Below are 18,904 nucleotides of genomic sequence, written 5' to 3' on the forward strand. Positions count from 1 at the left end.
ACCCCATTGACGTATAAAGAGAACAGGGTGGGGGCCAAGACGCAGCCCTGGCGGACTCCTCTGCTAACTGGTATCTTCTCCGTGACTTCCCCTTGGGGCCCCCATCTCACTGCGGCATAATTTCCTTTGTGTAAACAAATTAAAAAATTAAGAACTAGGGGGGGAATACCCAGGTCCCTCAACGTCTGCCACAATCTTGTCCTGGGTACGAGGTCAAAAGCAGTTTTCAAATCGATAAATGCAAGGTAAAGACTACCCTTGCCGATAACAACGACCTTCCAATATATAAGTAATAATCTAAAAACTTGGTCGATCGTTCCTGTATTGGACCTGAACCCAGCCTGGTATTGGGAAAGGACATCTTCCTCTTCAAACCAGGTCTGTATTCTCTGGAGGAGGACCCTACCTACTAGCTTCTGCATAGCATCGATTAAGCTTATTGGCCTATAGTTTGATAGATCTTCCCTATCCCCCTTTTTGAATATCGGGACCACCATTGCACCTTTCCAGGATTCTGGAATTGAGCATCCGTTAGCTATGGCGTTCATCAAAAGTTGGATATCGCACGACCAGTTTTTTGGATCAACCAGAAAAAAGTCACCTGGAAGAGCATCCAGTCCAGGAGCCTTTTCCAGGACTAATTTTGTAATGGCAATTTCAATTTTAACCATAGAAAATGGTACTCTAGTATTCCCTACCAGAGGAATTTCTGAGGAGTCTCTTAACTCCTCCAGACATCCATCAATAGGGGCGGAATATAGTTTCCTGAAATGGTCATGCCACTCTTGACTTGAGATGTGGTTAGATGGAGTGGAGGGATCTCTACTATTACCCTTACTTACTAAAGACCAAAACTGATTCTTATTTTTCTCCAAGCTGGTGACTTTCAAACTCTGCCAGTGTGATTCGTCCCTCTCAATTTTAGCATGGTGAAGGGTAACCTTATACTCCCTTCTTGCTGATTTGACCAGATTGGGATTCTTTGTCCTGATCGCTGCAGCTAGGACTTGTCTGTTTAACCTGCATTTCTTAGTAAACCACAAATGTTGTCTTTTTCGAGGGACCATAGATTTATTGTGATTATGAGTGGCTAAAAAGAAAATGCTCAGCTGCTCTATGGTGCGAGAATGGACTAAGGAAGCTCCTGAACAGAATTCAGTGGCCAGCAGGGTTGCTTGTAGCGCTAATGTTCTAGTCGTGACAACTTCCCGGATGCCAGCTAGTTTTATTTCTTGGGATGAAACCTTATGCCATTTCAGATATCTATTGCAGTTCGAAGGAACGATGTCTATAATGGAAGTAAAGGCCCTAATAATCTGAGAAGAAATTGATGGGGCCCAAGGAGATTTTAGTGTCATACAAAGAGAGTTGTGATCACTATTGGTTGTAGTGCCCACGTACATGTCTACCATTTTATCCCATAGTTTCACATCCACTAGGATGTAATCTATACGCGAAGGGGAGCCTGCTCTATTAAAAGTATTAGCCCCCTGGGTGTCTGAATGGGTTCTACCATTGGCTGCTCTAAGGTCATGCTCAATTGTCAGTGCACTAAGTTGGATTGCGAGCGGGGTCCATTTGCTAATTGGTGGGATACTTAAAGGGGGAACCGCCCATTTTAAATCCCCATCCTCTAACTCCAACATATCCTCTAAACTCAGAGGCTCGAAAGTGCAATTAAAATCTCCTGCAACTATAGTTTTAGCATGGGGTGAGCAACTGGATAAGGAATGTTCTAAAATTGTGACAATAGGTGATTGTTGGCCTCCATTAGCGCCTCTGATATAAACATTGAACAGCTCCAATGTGCCCCCTACCGTAGGTCATTTAATAGTAAGTCTCAAAATGTCTGGGCTGTGGGTTGGCTGGACCGTGATTGAGCATCCAAGGACTATGCTCACCCAAATGATCAATCCGCCTGACGGACACCCTCTACCTTTTTGGGTTGCTGGAATACAGTAACAAACATAACCAGATTTGTAAAGTGGAACCAGGCTCCAAGTCTCCTGAAATAGACATATATCATGATCCTATATCAAGTTGTTCCAATGTGGGAGTAGTAGCTTGTTTGTTAGCCCTGCCACGTTCCATGAATTTTTAACTGGTGTGGGCATAAGACCGGATCAACGTCAGAGGTACAGGTCAAGGTTGGGTTACAAGATAGATCTAAAGAATCAGATGTTGTTATTGAGTCTTGCAGCGCGCAAGAAACGATCTCATGTGAGACCTGGAGGTTATGTTCTGACGCGTCCCACATTTCATCCTGTGTACCTTTATTAGTAGAAAAAACAAAAGGTTCTTATGGGCTATAGTTGTAAGTAGGGGTCAGGATACTCTGTTCTCTATGGTGGGTGGGCTCGATATGCAGTCAATCAACTGCTTCAAGCGTCGAGCCACCCTCCAACTGAGTTTGCAGCCTGACCTCTGGGGGCGCTTGTGTTCGCCTAAACTGTATAGCTGAAGTGGCGGGGGAGCAAGTTCGAAATTCTAAAGCTAGGAGATTTTTTGCCAAATCAACATTGAAAAAAGGAAGTTCAATACAATCATAGGGCTGGGCAGGGATTGAACGTCTACGTGCCCTAGTGATATCTTCACGAATCACTGAGCAACAGCCTCTGGTGTAACGTATCCAATGTATGACTTTGTTGGTCAGGGAGTCTGCACTTTCTATACCGTTATTTGGGCCAAGTTTAGGTGCATTCACCATATAGATGTTAGGGCCTTGTAATGGCGGTAGGGTGTGTGCTTCTCTCCGTTGTGGAGGTTTCGATGGAACATACATAGGCTGGGCAATGTCCATGATTCGGCGACAGCCACCTAGGGTGGGGTGGTCCTTGATTGGAGCAACTAATGGAGTATGAGATTTCTTTATTGTCATGGGCTTGAGATTACTCGAACTTTAAAATTTAGGACCTAGCAAGATGTGGCTTGAGGGAGTTCCTGAAAGAGGGGGGACTTCTTGGCCAAAGCTGCCCTTTCGTTGCGAGTTGGCCCAACCAGAGAACGAGTTTGCTGAGCTTGAGCAGGTACCCCTTTCTCAGGCTGGAGTCCAAATCGAGCCGGGGGAAGCAATGACTTTACCAGGAGCATAAGCTCTTCAATCATACGTTTCAGAGATATGATCTCAGACCTTAGGGAGTCACTGGGCCCAGGTAAGTCGAAAGATGGTCGCTCATCGATGCTACCACCTTGCAGGATACTTGGTAATGTCTCTTGTTGGATAGTAAGATCGGAAGAAGCTGCAAGTGGGGCGAATCTATTGGAGCATGGGATATTGGGCTTTGTTGAGTTAACTTCCTTGTAGGCTGTTTGGTCGAGAACTACCTTACCTTGTACCCCGACAAGGTCACTTCCTTTATTATTACTCAAGTAGCCAGATCCCTTACAAGCATGTTTCTGAAACACAGTAGGGACAGTAGGTAAGCGCATGTATATTTTATTATTCAAACTCTAGTGTGCCCAACAGTAGGGAAGGTGTTGGAACAGTAAATTATACTATTCCTTCGGTTAGTGCGCCCCCTACAGCAAGTTGTTGAAACAACTTGTGTTGTAATGGGGCACGTAGAAACAACGCGATCGTTGTAACAACCACGTTGTAATGGAAGCACATTGTGTTAACAGCGTTGTAAACGCTGATTCCCACTGAAAGTGTTCCCCGTCTACCTTGAATTGCAATTAAAGCCCGTGGGCCTGGGAGGACAAGTGTAGGAAAATACATCCAGTCATCAAGGTCCAAACCAGAGAGGTGCTGGGACAGCATGAGCACAGTGAATCCGTCTTATCGTAGGAAGGCACTGAGGGGATATAGGTGCAAGGTAAACCTTGGGCTCCACCTTTGCAACTCACCTTTCTTCTCTATTGCACCTTTGGAAAGCAACAGGCGACAGGAGAATGGGGAGATGCTCCTCTGAAATCCGGTGTAGCAGATGAGAAGGAGTTGGAAGAGTGGTGCCACTGTTGGCCGCACATTGTCTGCTGGATCAGTGTCTGCGGTCCCAAATAGACTAGTTGGCCTGCTGCATCACTCATTGTGAATGCTGGTTATGTGTGCCAGCCTGTGGAGTAGTCTCTAATTTTCTTAAAATGCTGTGGAAATTGCTTTGCATGATCCAACAGCCCCAAGGAACACACTGTAGCTCTACAATCTTTAAAGTGTTCCAAAGTGGAGTCCAGCTTCTTACCAAAGAGCTGTGACCCATGAATGGGCATGTCCATAAAGAAAGACTAAACATCACCAGAGAGTCCAGTGTATTTTATCTAGGTAATGAGATGAAGGACCACAGTGGAGCCAAAAGTCCTGCCAAGGTAATCCCTGGTATCCAGAACTGAGCAGCTAAAATATTTGACTGTGTCTTACCGATTGTCAGACCCAGTTCAGTTCAGGCAGCCAGGGGCTACTGGGTCAAGCCATAGGGGTTGAGGCCTTTTGCCACCGCTGACCCAGGGCCTGCTTACTATGGCTCTGAAAACTCGGCTAAGTACAACCATTTTCCCACTTGACTCTCAGTGGTAGCAAGATAAGCTGTCAAAGGCTTCTCAGCGAGGTTTGCGTGGGTTTAGTCAGGCTGAAGAATCAATTCCACCATCCCAGCAGCACAATAAGATCACTGACCAGCCCAGGGCTTCACTTTGTATAAAGCTCAAGCACATTATTACACAGAAAACACAGAATTCCACTACACTCTTGATTAGTCACTAATACCTGGTTTACAGGTGTGAGTCTGTGTGCTCTAGGGGCATCTGCTGTATAGGTCCCCCAACATGTCTCTAGTGGATCTCCCCATTTCACTGTGTTCCCTCTTCCAGGTTCACAGTTTGAAGTAGGTCTAGGTCTATGGGTGCAGATTGTGCTCCTTCCTCCTGCCCCCTCTCCTCCCCCATGGTCCTTATTAGCACACAGTTTCCAAGGCTAAGGCCCATTCAGTATCTCACCAAGCTCATTGCAGCAGGGCTGAGCCACATTCAGCCCTTACATGCAGCAGGATTATACCGGTGGAAGGTAGCCTCCAGGTGCACGTGGCAGTCTTTTATGGGGCTGCAGCAGGAGCAGAGGCTCCATCACGGGCTCTCTTCCAGGCAGCAGGCTGGTGATTGTGGCTCACTCCCACACTCTGTTGGGTACTTGACTCATGGTGTGGCTCACTCCAATACTCCAATGAGTAGTTGCCATTTCTTCTTGAAAGCTACATGTCCGCAGATGCTGATTCTTCAGTGCGGTGGAAGCCATGCACTATCTTCTGCACACAGTGCCTTGAGGCAATGACCTCTCGGTCACATAGTCTTTAGGACTGGCTCCAACCCAACACAAGATTTGAGAGTGTAGGAGCCAAACAGTCCACTTGTGGCTCACATGGACCCAGCAGGCAGTTATCCTAGTTTCAATCAGGCCAACCACATGGGCACACTGCTCGAGGAAAAATTACAAGGGTAGTACCGTGAGTCCTTAGGATAATTTGTTTAGCAAGTCTGTCGGACAGACTCCGAGCCAGGGTCAGTCACAGGCAAGATATCTTAGCTCCTAGGACAGGACAGTAATTCCTTTTTCGAATCAGACTCCAGGAAATGTTTCCTCGCCTCTGGGAGTTGGCTGTCAGTCTGATACCAACCCTTTTCTATGCAGCAGTAGTCTCTTGAGTACTCTGCAGAACATCCCCTCCTTGGTAGATGAGACCACAATAAAGAATAAGAATGGGTCTTCAGTTCCCATCATTATACCGGTTCCACAGATAAAGAATGTATACGCCTGGTCTGCTTCCTTGAAACAGGTTTTCATTGATTCCCCTTTCATATGTCCTTTCCAGACCACCTTCTGGGCCTGGCCTCAGTCTGCAGGGATGCTCTGCCCAGCAGGACAGTCTGCAGGTTGAGTGCCCACCACAGAAGTACAAAGGTTTAAAAGCATGCTGCACCCAGCTATTTACGGCCCCTCCTCTCAGAGATCAGGAAAACAGACAAGTATCTGTGACCTTCTATCAAGAATGCCCCTAGCACTTCTAGCACTTCTATAGAGAGCCTGTCACCTCTTTCTTCACCATAGCATCTGGTGCTTCTCCCTCCACTCCAGTAGATGCCAGAAATTTACATAGGCTTTTTGGACAAAGCAACATTCTCCTCCATCTTGTACTCTGGTCCAGGCTGTGGACTTCCAAAACAGAACCCGTAGGCATGTATCACTTGTCCACGGCACATGTACAACATACAGTATGTCGCATTCAGATTTTGGATTTATCGTGAGCAGTGGAACTTAATGTTGCTACCACTGCGCTCCACGCATGAAACCTGCATCAGCACGGTAGTCTCCTGTCACTGAGAGAGTACTTGGTGCACCCCTCCCGGTTCAGGGCTAGATCCAGAACCTATGATTATCAAAAGGCTGTGTCTAGGTCAATGCAGGAACACTGGATTAGTGTCTGGCATGAAAAAAAACCTAGGATCACAGATAGGCAGATTGGACACAGAGGGAATGGCACATTCCCGTCCAAGTACCCATCATGCATGGTTTGGCCACTATGTTGATAGCTACAATGCAGGAGTGAAATAGGATAGTATATAACTCGCAAATTAAGAACATTGAATGCCGGGCTGGGACAGGTCCCTAGTAACTGAGGCGACAAAGACCAACCCAAAGGGCTGCCAAACACCAAAACTTCAGTTTTGTCAGAATTCAAACAGGGGGAGTTGTCGTTCATCCAGACAGCTACCTCCACTAGACAGCATTTGAATTGGTCTTGTAGGGTGCTGAGATTCCCTTCCATCTTTATGATGATTTGAGTATGGTCCGCATAGCCACATAACTGAAAACCAATAGAGGTAATCAATACAGCCAGTAGAGCAACATAAATGTTAAACAGTGGTGGGCTAAGAGCAGATCCCTGTGGTACCCCCACACACTAGAGTTACAATCATTTTGCGCTGGGTTAGTGCCACAAAAGTGACTCTAACCAGCGCAAAATGTTTTTTTTTGCTATTTACTTTCCAGTGCAAAACTTGTTTTGTGCTGGAAAGCAAACTCAAAGTAGCGCAAAGCACCGCTTTGCGTTACTTAGCGCCGAGGGAAGGGAGGTGGAAAATAAGTGACATAAATGGAACAAGCATAGGTCTCGTTTTTGGGACCTTATCAGACCCCCCAGGATATAGCGGCATGGATTCGCAAATTTAGCGGCACAAATATGGAAATTTAGCGGCACAAATATGGAAATTTAGCGGCATTTTTGCGGCACTTTATTTTACTCATAAGCATTCATTTTCAGCCTTAAATCAATGGCTGTAAGAGCAGGAGGGGGGGTCAGAGGGTGCTGGCGAACAAATTGTTTGTTTGCCGCCTCACTCGGCCACAGGTAACAGCGGGGGAGGGCCAACGCCTCAAAAACTCGTGCCGCCCGGGACAGGCCGCCCCGCAAACCCACACCTCCTCTCTTGCTATGCCACTGATAGTGCAGTCTTGCATCAGGCAGTCATTACACGGGAGGAGCATGAACATTCCTGTGCACCCACCCATGTAATTTCACACAACCCTCATTTACAAAGACTTGTACATAGGCTTAAGTCAAAATAGTGTGCCTACCCAAGGCTGGTGTAACAGGGAGAAACAACTTCAGTCCTCCTTTTTACTTCCTCTTTATATGTGTGACAAAGATGAAAGCTTCGAAGGGTACCTCTTCCTGCACAAAAGTTATCCTGACCTTAACGCAGGTGTCCTTGCGACATGCTTGAAGGGTGCCTGTGTTGGTGCTAGGCCACCACAAATGCGCCAACACTAGGTGAGAGCAGCACTGTGCCATACCTTTGAAAATACGGCACAGTTCTGCTCTCTCCCTTTCACGCAACGTAGTACAGCAACTTCACTTGCTGCGATACGTTGCGTTGCTTGAAATGTTAGTAAATATGCTCAGCCCCCATGGTTCTTTCCCAACAAACCATGAAAAATTCGACCAACCAGTAGAAAGAACTCTTTGCCATTACAATAAAGTCACAGACACCACAGAACTCAGGATCATATGACACTAGATCGTGAGCTTATCACCTTTAAGGATGGTGGCAGGGGTGCAGGCTTCACTCCATTCACCTGTTACATGCTTGGATTGACACGTAGGAGCAACCTCTTCCAGTCGTGTGCAACACCAACACATTCCCACATGTGTTAAACTGCGTTCCATGAGAATTCATCCCAAACTATCAATGACATCAACCTTCAGCATCCTAGCTCTCACTCGTTTTCACTCCCCTACACGCGAATGGCACAGTAACATTTGGCACAATAAAAACACAATTCTGGCCATTATGTATGATATAGGCCACTCTGCCTATAACTTAAAGATTCAGCCCCCCCCCCCCGAATTTTTTTCTTAACCAACCCCCCGAAATTTGTAAAAATTGCGGCATTTTTACATAAGTGCCGATTTCGCGGGCACTTTTGTAAAAATCGCGGCATTTTTACAAAAGTGCCGATTTCGCGGCAAACCGCGAAATCCTGGAGGGTCTGCCTTATGAGTGTTTAGCCATGCAACAGTTGATGTTGTTGCACCAAGGATATTGTGCTGCATAACTAAATACTTATAAGGTCCCAAAAGCGAGACCTATTGGCTATGCCAATGCTTGTTTCTAACAGGATGGACGTAAGCATTGGATGTTATCTCTGGTACTTCCTCTGTCTCTTTCTAAAGTATTTTGCTTATGTCTCGGAAACCTCCATCGGCTCCATGGTATTCTCGTGAACTGATACTGGCCTAAAGAAAATGCAAAAAGCTAGAAAGGATTTGGAGGCTCACCTATGAGAAGTCTGTGTATAACTTAGAAATCAAGACCTACAAAGCACCGGTGAAAAAACAGTTATCAAAAAAAAATGTTTAGGACAACAGCCCCATAAAGGATATTTTCTCTACTTATAATTGACCTAGACGCAGCCTTTTGATAATCATAGGTTCTGGATCTAGACCTGAACCGGGAGGGGTGCACCAAGTACTCTCTCAGTGACAGGAGACTACCGTGCTGATGCAGGTTTCATGCGTGAAGCGCAGTGGTAGCAACATGCAATGATTGGTGAATTATGACAGGCTTTTACATATGAGACATAAATGCACATGTATAGGCCCTTTCATGTTAAGTTCCACTGCAATAGTTTATTGTCTCATGGGATTGTCTCCTCGTTCTGCAAAACGGCACTCCTTGCTCCTCTTTTTAAGAAAGAATCTCTACATCCCAAGTACTCTGGCGAATTATCACCCTATTTCCATTCTATCTTTTTTCACCTAGGTTTTGGCGAGCTGGGCTAATTCCAGCGATCCCATTTTATCGAAGGAAACAACGTCCTTAATAAATTTCAATCCGGTTTTAGGCCAATGTGTAGTGCGAAGACCGTGCTCACAGCTGCTGCCAACGATATTCGAAGATGATGGGAACTCAGCGGCCCTCATCCTCCTTGATTTGTCAGCGGCATTTGATAGGTCTTGCATTCCTCTGGTCTTTAGTGGTTGAATCGTTCCTGAATGACAGAACTCAGACAGTCCAAATGGCATTGTTCTATTCCGATTCTAAAGACCAACGGGAGATTTTCAAAACTCCGCGCAGCAGTTCAGACCCCCGTGAGACTGCGCTGCATTGTGCGACAGGGAGGGAGCAGGAGAGCGCCATATCTTCAGAAATATGTCTCTCTCCACCCCTTTCCCAGCGCCAGTGCTGATTTCTGCTGCCGTGCGCCATGCACACCCCTTAGCACCATACTGCTAGGGTGTGTGCATGAGTCTAGCATAGGTTTTGTACAGGAAGGGCACCCTTCCTGGAAAACCTACTATGCCTAGACATGATGCAAAACTTTTTCCACTTTGTATGCGTACAGCACAGTGCAGCACACATGCAAAGTCAGAAAAGCACGGAGAAATGAAATCATTACCCCTGTTAGCGCCTCCTGTGAATGAGCGTTAACGTTTGACACAAAACCATGTCTACAAGTCTTTCTAAATATGGTTTTGAATCAAAAGATATGGGTGGTTGCATGGGAATTCCCATGTCCCTCACATGTAACCTATTTCCCATTTTCTGGTTCTCCAGCGCTGCAACCCCACACGAATGGCAACAGCGCTATGCAAACATGATCATTCCACTGCAAACAAAAAAATAAGTTAAAAAAGTCATTTACAACGCCAATAGGTCCAACTTGCACAAATGCCAAACCTGATTGCATTGCAAATGCTTGTTGACAGTTTGAGTCAGGAGTTTCCTACCCCCGTCAGTGAGAACTACGGGATCCCTGTTATTCACTTACCCATACTGGTGCTGGGGGCGGATTCCCTGCTGTGGCGCGCAGCGAGAAACAGCTATGAGGAGATCTGAGTTTCGAGCTCACAGGGTGAATGTTTTAATCTCCCTGTAGAAGCAGGAAAAGGTGGGAGTAAGGTGTCTCGCGGGGGGAGGATGTGGTGAAGCGAAGGGTTGATGGCCTGAGGAAAAAGTCGAAAATGTCAGCAAAGATAATATACATAGTATATATATATATATATTACAACATTGGCCAAGTCAAATTTGTGTGACAGGGAGACAGACAGATAGATATGTGTGTGAATAATCAGTCTGTTGGTGTTAGCGGCTCAGATCTCTCTAGGGTTCACCAGTGTCATCTAAATACTCCCTTATAAGTAGGCAAGGAAACCTAAAATAACCACTCTTAAACATTGTAATAGCAATCAGTGTGGCCCTAAATGCTCCCTGACACGGCCTTCTTCCCTCCTTGAAACGTTAATCAATGTAACGATGTGTGGGAAGCAGGGGGTTTGGAGACGACAGCCTGCCTTACCGAAAGCCATTTGAGTAAAACGAAAGGGTGAAAAAGCAGCCAGCCAGATTGCGTGTGTACATGTGCAGGGGAAGGGCAGGCAGCCGCCTACAGCCACCATTCCACTGCACGCTCATATACATAAAAACACCCACTTCCAGAGAAACCCCATTTTATGCAGTAACGGGTACTTTGGCGTGTCAAAGCATCGCCGCCTCTTTTAAAATCAAAGAAGGAGGCTGTCTGTGTTTGACTCAAACGCTTCTATCCTGGAAAAGCCTCTGTATAATCTAAACTGGATTCTCTGTTTTTTTCTGCCATGGCAGACGCGGTGAAAAAAATGCCTGCCTTGAGCTCTGGTGGCACCCTTGGAGAGGAACAATGAAACCAGATACGGCAGCAGCAGCACCAGTGAAGGCGCCATTGTCAGGCAGATGTGCTCATACCCGGGCTGACTAGTAGGTCACTCTTAAAGGGGCAGTAGCACCAGGCAAGAAAGAAAAAAAAACAAGCACGAAAGTGAAAGCTCATTGAGGCACTCAAGGCCTTGAGCCTTGACAGAACCCCACATGGCGGCTGCGCTCGTGCACGCTCGCGGAACGGAAGCGCTAGGCCACCAAAAGCCTGTGGCAGCACTTTGAAAACCCACAGACTAAATTTCTCGCAGAGCAGCGCATGCGCTGGCTCATCGAGACCTAAAAAAGGGACTGAAAGTGACGCTTTGTGACAAATTTATTGAGGGGTGGATGCGCTTGGGCACTTACACTGCAACATTCTTGAAAGGTGTTCCTTTTTAGAAAACCCTTTCTCGGCTGCCGGTGCAGTTCACAACCAGGGCAGAAGAGAAGATAACAGTACTGGATTTTGATTTTTACACTATATGCAATATAAAGAAAACATGCTTATCTATTTAGCGAGAACACACACTTCAGAAGAAATATTAACCACTTAGTGAAGTTGGCTGCAAACGCCATTTTAATGAAGCTTCGCCTATCGTCTGATGAAACAGGTGATGAATAAAGGTAATTTCAGAACATCTTAGAAAAAGAGGATGAAAACCAAGCCACAGTGGTAAGGACAAATTGCGCAGAGAAATGAATATTCGTTCTAAATGTAAAAATGAACCCTTGCTACTAGGTTAACAATACGACAACCACAAATGTCGTAATCTCGGTAAACTGAGTCTACCCTAAGCATCAACAATTTTGAAACCGAGCAATAGGGTTCCAAAGTAAAGTCCAAGTAATGATGATAGTGCACAACAAAAAAATATTTCCCAGATTATTTCCAGTTGTACAAGTCTTGTCTTTTATTCGTTGATAGAACTTCTTCGATGTGAGCCCCCTGTCAGCCAACACGTGTTTCGTCCTGACTATATCACGTCATGGACTTCATCAGGGCTGCAGGCAAACAAAAGTATATAATAACCAAACTACATAAGCATTATCAATGAGCAAAGTTCATACATCTGATTAACATGGTGAACTGAAATTTAAAAAAATTCAATTTATGGTGCCGGATAACCTAATAGGTTTAAGTGGTGATCGGAGCCAGAAATATAATGTGATGTATCCACCGAAAAGTAGAAAATATTCCGTGAAAATAGGAAAGGAAGTGAAACACCTGAAAGGGTGTAGTTTGTAAGAAAAGAACCTGAAGATAAACCAATCACAGTGAAAAAAGAAATAAACAAGGCTATATAAGCCATGAAGACGAAGCCGCTATCATAACTACTGATCTCCTAGGTAACGGCAAAACCCATAAGTTTATAGTGAACACCAAGTGTATTCTCTCTGTTTGAGACAGTACCGCTGTGATAAGACGTAAACGGAGTATAAACTCACCTAAATAAGATATGATCAAGGGCTTTAACTATTAGGTCCAAAACCTAATGTTGCATTCCACGAACTAAAATTAGTAAACAAAGATAAAAGAAAGATGTCGTCTTGAGTTATTATGATCCAATTGAATATCCTTGTTAGGTACTTGATTAATATAATAAAGGCGTACCGGTAATTTCCAGGAGGTAGACTTAACTCGAATTCTTCACGTTTTTCTGATATATAGTATTCCGGACTATTAATGGATCATTGTACCTTAAGGTAAAGAAAAATACCAGGCGATAGTATATTTGTCTGCTAAGCATTAAACCTTAAAATTAAAATGACTGTCGTCAAAGGTAAATAAATTTACAATAATCTCGACAACAAACAGCCAAGAGAGAGCCTAATATCAGTATGGTGTTTGGTATCTTGTCACCTAAACACGAAATAAATAACTTAGCCCTTTTGAGCTACTACGCCTAGTCCAATTAGACTTGATACTTCAAGCGAAAATCGAACCATATATAATAGGTTCTAGTATGTGCAGCGCTTATCTATAAATATTTAGACCGGTCCTATATCTTCCCATTGACCGATCTATAAACCACAAACTCGAATTGAAGTAACTATCGTCATTTGTCAATAATTAAAGTAAATCCAGTCAGCAAACTGACAAGAGAGAACCTGATGTCAATGTAGTATTTTAACCCTATTCGGTATCCTATCATTTTAGCGCAAAGCAAGTAATGAGCCCCGTTAGGTGCCTATATCATGTCCAACTACATTTATCACTGCTAGCTATCAATATGTCATATATTATCTAATATGATGTAACCAGCGCTTACCTGAAAGTATTCAAACCGGCCTTGTATCACGACCGCGTATTAATATGTCGGCGTCTGCAACCGGCGCCATCTTGAAATGGAAATAAATAGTCCAATTGGAAAACGGACTAACACGTACTATTCTCATATCCCCGCTGGGCGCCATCTTTGAGTGGTTCATTTACAACCTGAATCTCAATACGCTGTTTTTAGCTCGGCATAAATTACTAATGTTGTATCTCCATCGAGCGCCATATCATAAGCGAATAATCTTGATAATATATAAAGACGTTAAAACCTGCTATATGAAACATTCTACCATTTATTTAATCTTATTCTTTCCTGCTCCTAGTAGTTGCTGGCTACCTGTACGTCAGTTATTATAAAATTAAAGTTATCACGTCAACACGATAGTTTCTTCGTAACGAGACCTATTAATGTGGTGTCAATGTATTTTCTCTCAGTTAGATGACTATAAGTAGTCATCAGTCAGTAAAACTACAGAAAATCAATTCTAAGTGATTTGCTAGCTGTAATTGAAGGTGAAACAGAAAGTAAAGAAGAGTACCTATTGCCACAAGAAAACACCAAAGTAAACCCCCACCATAACAGATTCCTTGTGTGGCAGGGTCAACAATAATAACCAATTACATAATTGATATACATATTCAAATTGAATAAAATTTTCAAGTAAATACATTGGGAGGCTAGAAGGAGAGGTTTACAATGAAATAACAGAGAATAGTTCACAATGACTGTATCAAGTATCACAATGTTGTTGCTACTGACATTATTATTTGAGGCTAAACATGGAATGGGAGACATATTATTATTATTGTTGACCCTGCCACACAAGGAATCTGTTATGGTGGGGGTTTACTTTGGTGTTTTCTTGTGGCAATAGGTACTCTTCTTTACTTTCTGTTTCACCTTCAATTACAGCTAGCAAATCACTTAGAATTGATTTTCTGTAGTTTTACTGACTGATGACTACTTATAGTCATCTAACTGAGAGAAAATACATTGACACCACATTAATAGGTCTCGTTACGAAGAAACTATCGTGTTGACGTGATAACTTTAATTTTATAATAACTGACGTACAGGTAGCCAGCAACTACTAGGAGCAGGAAAGAATAAGATTAAATAAATGGTAGAATGTTTCATATAGCAGGTTTTAACGTCTTTATATATTATCAAGATTATTCGCTTATGATATGGCGCTCGATGGAGATACAACATTAGTAATTTATGCCGAGCTAAAAACAGCGTATTGAGATTCAGGTTGTAAATGAACCACTCAAAGATGGCGCCCAGCGGGGATATGAGAATAGTACGTGTTAGTCCGTTTTCCAATTGGACTATTTATTTCCATTTCAAGATGGCGCCGGTTGCAGACGCCGACATATTAATACGCGGTCGTGATACAAGGCCGGTTTGAATACTTTCAGGTAAGCGCTGGTTACATCATATTAGATAATATATGACATATTGATAGCTAGCAGTGATAAATGTAGTTGGACATGATATAGGCACCTAACGGGGCTCATTACTTGCTTTGCGCTAAAATGATAGGATACCGAATAGGGTTAAAATACTACATTGACATCAGGTTCTCTCTTGTCAGTTTGCTGACTGGATTTACTTTAATTATTGACAAATGACGATAGTTACTTCAATTCGAGTTTGTGGTTTATAGATCGGTCAATGGGAAGATATAGGACCGGTCTAAATATTTATAGATAAGCGCTGCACATACTAGAACCTATTATATATGGTTCGATTTTCGCTTGAAGTATCAAGTCTAATTGGACTAGGCGTAGTAGCTCAAAAGGGCTAAGTTATTTATTTCGTGTTTAGGTGACAAGATACCAAACACCATACTGATATTAGGCTCTCTCTTGGCTGTTTGTTGTCGAGATTATTGTAAATTTATTTACCTTTGACGACAGTCATTTTAATTTTAAGGTTTAATGCTTAGCAGACAAATATACTATCGCCTGGTATTTTTCTTTACCTTAAGGTACAATGATCCATTAATAGTCCGGAATACTATATATCAGAAAAACGTGAAGAATTCGAGTTAAGTCTACCTCCTGGAAATTACCGGTACGCCTTTATTATATTAATCAAGTACCTAACAAGGATATTCAATTGGATCATAATAACTCAAGACGACATCTTTCTTTTATCTTTGTTTACTAATTTTAGTTCGTGGAATGCAACATTAGGTTTTGGACCTAATAGTTAAAGCCCTTGATCATATCTTATTTAGGTGAGTTTATACTCCGTTTACGTCTTATCACAGCGGTACTGTCTCAAACAGAGAGAATACACTTGGTGTTCACTATAAACTTATGGGTTTTGCCGTTACCTAGGAGATCAGTAGTTATGATAGCGGCTTCGTCTTCATGGCTTATATAGCCTTGTTTATTTCTTTTTTCACTGTGATTGGTTTATCTTCAGGTTCTTTTCTTACAAACTACACCCTTTCAGGTGTTTCACTTCCTTTCCTATTTTCACGGAATATTTTCTACTTTTCGGTGGATACATCACATTATATTTCTGGCTCCGATCACCACTTAAACCTATTAGGTTATCCGGCACCATAAATTGAATTTTTTTAAATTTCAGTTCACCATGTTAATCAGATGTATGAACTTTGCTCATTGATAATGCTTATGTAGTTTGGTTATTATATACTTTTGTTTGCCTGCAGCCCTGATGAAGTCCATGACGTGATATAGTCAGGACGAAACACGTGTTGGCTGACAGGGGGCTCACATCGAAGAAGTTCTATCAACGAATAAAAGACAAGACTTGTACAACTGGAAATAATCTGGGAAATATTTTTTTGTTGTGCACTATCATCATTACTTGGACTTTACTTTGGAACCCTATTGCTCGGTTTCAAAATTGTTGATAGAAAAAGAGGATGGCTTGATCTCACGACACCGGAATTATGATGAGCTGCCAGGCAGTTTTTGTCACTGGGAAGATTCACTGGGACGTTTGAATGGTGTGTTCATTTTACAGTTATGTTGCTGATTGATGACTTGCTGGGCTGAATGCATAATTGAAATCTTATTACTTTCCCGTTCACAGACAATGCCTCTGAGCGATTCCGAGGCAGGGAGCAGATATATTGTCTGTTTCTATGATTTAACTGCTAAAGGCATGCAGAGCCCCTGGAAGGAGTGTGCTACATTAACGCTCGCACCAGAACTTCATTTAGAATCCAGGGTTTGAGCCTTGGATGCCAACTGTGACAGGGCCTACTGCACTAATTGTGGTGCGCAAATGTAATTGCGGCGTAACTCTTGAAGGAATCACCATCAATCTGCCGAGAACACCAGCTTTACTCTCGAGAGCATAAGCAGAAATAAATATGTCTACATTGAAGGTCACGGGTTACTGGTGTTTGAAAAATCCACTTAGCCTTTCATTCCGAAAGCAAATGTAAATGAGGAAATCTAGAAGACGAATAAATATATGGGAGAAGAGGCAGACACAACTATTCTGATCAATCCTTTTCTATTCATAGGGGTAGATTTTCAAACATTTTGCGCTGGGTTAGCGAAAGTGACGTTAAACAGTACAAACAGTTTATTACCAAACAGTTTATTACCAATTACCTTTCCAGCACAAAACTTCTTTTGCGTTGGAAGGTACCCTACAAGTAATGCAAAGCAGCAAAGCATCGCTTTGCGTTACTTAGTGCCAAGGCGGCGTTACATGAGTCCTACATGGGCGTTCCTATGCAGCCACCCATGCCTTCTGACGCAAAACCCAGTATTTACAAACAACTGTAAACACAGCTTAGTGCCAAAAGTTAACACCATCTGAAAGGAGGCGTTAAGGGGAGAAATGTTTTAATTTCTCCTTTCTTTTCCTACTTTGCATGCGTGCTGCACTGTGCAGCACACATACAAAGTGGGAAAAGTGTTTGAACTTGTCTAGGCATAGTATTTTGTACTTGAAGGGTAGCCTTCCTGTGCAAAATTGATGCTAGACTCTGGCATGCACCTTAGCGCTATGGTGCCAAGGTGTGTGTGCCAGGAGCATGGCAGCTGAAATCAGCGCTTGCGCTAGAGAGAGGGGAGGAGAGAGCCATATCGCTGTAGATATGGGCTCGCCTACTTCCTCCCTGTTACGCAATGCACAGCAGAATTTTCGCCGCTACGCTGCGTGGACTTGTTTGAAAATCTGCCTCATGGCTCTGAGACAGGCACATCTAAAGGACCTAGGTGAGTCATGCTGCAGCTAGAATGTTTAGAAGCGTGTCTTTAGGAGTTTCCTGAATGAGGTTTCTAACTGCGTTTGTCTGAGATTGACAGGGAGGACATTCCACAACTTGGCAGTCAGAAAGGCAAAAGAACGGCTCCTACTACTGATGTGTCACATTCCACCTTGGGTTCACATGGACTAAAAGTAAGTTGCGCCTCATAAAATTATTTATGAACAAAATGGTGGTTTGGGGGTGTTGGAGTCTATTGGGCCATAAAAAGCTATGAATTACAAGAAGGGGATAGTTCTTCCAACCCCATAGATAAAAACAAAATAAAGACATATACTTCAGCTACTATGAAAAGTAGCTAATTTCATAATACCTATTTTGTGTAACTTGATCAATAGATTTTTTATGAGTATCTATTTGATTGAAAACCCATGTGATGGGCACAAAAAGTATCCATGGATTATTTTACAAGTTTGTAAGGCAACACAGTGTACGAGATAATATGCAACTCGCAGTATTAGAAACATTATTGAAGAACAAGTTATTTACATTTGTTAACGCTCTTTCTGGTGCATTCTCTATGGAACCGCAGACTACTCGCCTTTTGAATTCTGACATTTTTCTAATGATTGCTCCTACACACTGGCAGGTGGTGGCATCACTCTTCACAGTGACCTCACATCACCTTTGGAAGGGACAGCTAGGCAGATGTCCAACACAGAAACACCCCTCACCAGTGCAGTTGTGGTGACCTTGCCTCTAACAGGATGGGCCAGAAGACCCTACGAGGCACCTTTCTGGCCATGGTGCAACATGTTTTTAAGCACAGGACGATCCATCTGGATCAAGTGTGCTTTTGAACCGTCCTTCCTTTCCTAGTACCAGCAAAACCAAAAAAAGTAAGTCATTTCCCCGTGATCCTTAGTGCGCAAGATGTAAAAACCAAGGGCTATTTTTGATTCCAACTGGTGAAGAACCTCCTGTACTAGAAGGATGCGGTGGAAAGAAAAAAGTAGGGAGAGTGATGTGACACCATTTTCGGGAGAAATGAAGCACAAGTCCATAGGAACAATTTATCCAGGAGGAAGATAGTACACAGATGGTATAAGGGAGATTACATTGATATCATCTGACGCTTGTGGACACGGCACACAGTAGTAAGGGATCAGAAATGCTGTTTTAATGGTAAGCAATCTCAATAAACAGCTGTGCATAGGCTCAAATGACATGCACAGCAAGAACGTGAGGGCCC

General features: G+C 43.3%; 1 protein-coding gene across 4 annotated transcripts in view; it reads right to left on the reverse strand.

The window, feature by feature from the left end:
* SYNGR4 (synaptogyrin 4) overlaps nt 1–18,904 on the reverse strand; it is a 670,375-nt gene that overhangs the window by 97,309 nt on the left and 554,162 nt on the right. Inside the window, exon 2 of one of the 4 annotated variants that reach the window (XR_014966468.1) lies at nt 10,262–10,436. The exons of the other annotated variants lie outside the window; for them this stretch is intronic. The gene's annotated coding sequence lies outside the window, so the exon portion shown is untranslated. The remainder of the gene's footprint in view (nt 1–10,261; nt 10,437–18,904) is intronic. 4 annotated transcript variants of the gene reach the window in all.

This window comes from Triturus cristatus, chromosome 7, assembly GCF_964204655.1.
Source record: "Triturus cristatus chromosome 7, aTriCri1.1, whole genome shotgun sequence".
Lineage (NCBI taxonomy): Eukaryota > Metazoa > Chordata > Amphibia > Caudata > Salamandridae > Triturus > Triturus cristatus.